Source organism: Oncorhynchus nerka, linkage group LG2, assembly GCF_034236695.1.
Source record: "Oncorhynchus nerka isolate Pitt River linkage group LG2, Oner_Uvic_2.0, whole genome shotgun sequence".
In the NCBI taxonomy this organism is placed as follows: Eukaryota; Metazoa; Chordata; class Actinopteri; order Salmoniformes; family Salmonidae; genus Oncorhynchus; species Oncorhynchus nerka.
The window spans coordinates 11,372,212-11,375,192 of record NC_088397.1 but is presented as its reverse complement, the minus strand read 5'-3'; the positions used below and the strand labels follow the sequence as shown (position 1 = coordinate 11,375,192).

The window sequence follows — 2,981 nt, the reverse complement described above, 5'->3', positions numbered from 1 at the left end:
ACAAGCATCCATCCAGTCACTCTCTGTGGAGCACCATGAGTCTGACAAGCATCCATCCAGTCACTCTCTGTGGAGCACCATGAGTCTGACAAGCATCCATCCAGTCACTCTCTGTGGAGCACCATGAGTCTGACAAGCATCCATCCAGTCACTCTCTGTGGAGCACCATGAGTCTGACAAGCATCCATCCAGTCACTCTCTGTGGAGCACCATGAGTCTGACAAGCATCCATCCAGTCACTCTCTGTGGAGCACCATGAGTCTGACAAGCATCCATCCAGTCACTCTCTGTGGAGCACCATGAGTCTGACAAGCATCCATCCAGTCTGGTCACACAGATGGGTGCGACAGGGACTTGTGCTCAGACTGCGAGGGGAGCAGCCCGGTGCGTGTCGTGAGGGATGTGCTGGCCTCGCTGTATACTGACGCGCTGGACGGTTTGTGGCCCCAGCAGGGACATGAACAACAGCACCTCCCCAGGAACAACCTCCACGACTCCAGAGTCTTCGACGACCACACCCACACCCCAGAGGTGATCCCCACCACCAGGCTCATAAAGTACTTCAGCATGAAGACGGCGTGGTCTGGCCCTAGGCTTAGCCTCTCTCTCTCAGCCTGGCAGGAGCAGGAAAGACCCCTGTCCCACTGGGGCCTGAGGTGCTGCTCGTACACCAGACAGGCCACCACCACCGCGGCAGGGACCGTGTAGAGGACAGTAAAGAGGCCCAGCCTTAACATTAGCTTCTCCAGCTTGTCCGTCTTGGTCCCCCCCTGCTTGATGACGCTGCGGATGCGGAACAACGACACAAACCCCGCTAGGAGGAAGAGGGAGCCTGTGAAGAGGTAGACCACCAGGGGAGCAAGCACAAAGCCCCGCAGGCTCTCCACACTCTGGTTGCCCACGTAGCATATCCCTGCCACAGGGTCTCCGTCAGCAGCGCTCAGGGCCAGCACGGCGATGGTCTTGACGCTGGGCACCAGCCAGGCGGCCAGGTGGAAGTACTGCGAGTACCCGGCGATGGCCTCGTTTCCCCACTTCATACCCGCTGCCAGGAACCAGGTGAGCGAGAGCACCACCCACCAGATTGCGCCGGCCATGCCAAAGAAGTAGACCAGCAGGAACACCAAGGTGCACAGGCCGGCAGGGCCCGAAGCGTCGTACAGCACGTGCCCGCCGTCCTCGGAGCACGCCACCCGCTCGTGGCCCGCCGCCAGCCGCACCATGTATCCCAGAGAGATGAAGAGGTAGCAGGCAGCCAGGTAGACGATAGGCAGCTCGGGGGTAGGAGAAGCGGTCGCGGTCAATCAGGAACGTGACCACCGTAGTTAAGGTCGAGACGAAGCAGAGGACCGACCACAGGCCGATCCAGAGGGAGGTGAAGGCGTGTTCGTCCGGGGTGAAGTAGGGCTGACGGCAGGGCTGGGCGCAGTTCTCCACGGGGCCTGTGTGGACGCCACGGCCGTACAGTGAGCGGGCCTCATGCTTGACGGACACCAGGGGGTGGCGACAGCGGCAGCCGCGTTGTTCACAGTCCTGGTGGTGGTGACTGTGGTGGGGTTTGGGCAGGAGATGCGGCCTGCGGCGGGCTGGGTTGCGGTAGGGGGCCTTGGGGGTAGGCTTCGGGGGGAAGGCCGGGCCTGGGGACAGAGTAGTGGCGTCACTGCTGTTCCGGTCCATACAGAGGCGGTCAGCATCACCCAGCTCTGGCAGCCCCTCGCAGCTCATCCTCTCGGGCCATTCAAACCCATACTGGCTCATCAGGGGGGAGCAGCCGCGCTTGGCCCGCTCGCACACGGAGCGGCACGGGGGCAGAGGCTTGCGATAGTCCGGGATGCAGATTGGGGTGTACATGCTGCAGAGGAAGAAGAGCAGGTCAGGGGAACAGTGGATGCGCACCAGCGGCCAGAACTGGTGAACCTCCAGCCCCACCTCCTCCTGAGTGTCGTGGTTAAACTGGTTGGGCGTGTAGGTCAGGTTGTAGCCGATGCCTTTGCACATGGGGACCGTGATGGGTTCACACACGATGGCCTTGGAGGCAGCGCGCACCGGTAGTGCGCGCAGGAGCAGGCACAGAACGCTGATGTAAAGAGGGCAGATGTGCGTCATGGTCGCCATGGAAGCTCCTCCAACGCTGTGGATTCCCACAAAAAAAGATACTTGGGGTTATTGGACAGGAAATGCGCTGTGAACGTTTGAAACATTGTATTACTGTTTCTATGTTCTATCAATAATACATCCAATGCACTTTGGGTGTGAGTCATATTCACTCACACGTAAAGGCTAAGAAATACAGTGATGAAACAAGTTGATCAAATGTATAACTCACCAAGTCGATCACACGGGAAAATGTAAGCTAGCTCATCAATATGCAATGCCAATCAAAGAGAGAAGCGCCATCTGAAAAATCTTGCCACCACTAAATTCACTCCCAGTATACCTTTAGGAAACGCGCCTCCGGTGCAATCAAATAAAGTCCATTTCGACTCGATAATGTAGACGGAATTTTCAGGTAGCAACGCCTAATCCTTGCGCCACACTTTTTCTTTCAACAATATTTAGTGAAACAGCCTCCTATTCTCAGAAAAAAATCTACACTCCACGACTGTCTTCCCTCGTGCGTCTTCTTGCTCCGGCTCCTAACCATAACGAATAACAACACCTTGGCCGCTTACTCTGGACAGCCACGCCCACAGGGCTGCGTCCTCTCCAATAGGAATCTGCTTACACCCTGAACGACTCAATCAGTACATTCTTTACCCATAACCTACTTATCACATAAGGTAATATCATTCCTTATTTTTATAGGCCTACAATCTACGTAACATCACCAGTAAAGTTAGACAATGTTTAAAGTAGTGTTGTGACCAACTCAATCCATTCATTCCTTTTACCATAACCTTATCAGACAACTGAATACATTCTATATGACCTCACACCTACAATGTTTTATCAAAAGTAGTGTTTGATTACTAGTTAAGTCA

General features: G+C 55.5%; 1 pseudogene; it reads right to left on the bottom strand.

The window, feature by feature from the left end:
* On the bottom strand, window positions 1–2,757 carry LOC115117563 (frizzled-5-like; annotated as a pseudogene).
* Between the last annotated feature and the right edge of the window lie 224 nt (window positions 2,758–2,981).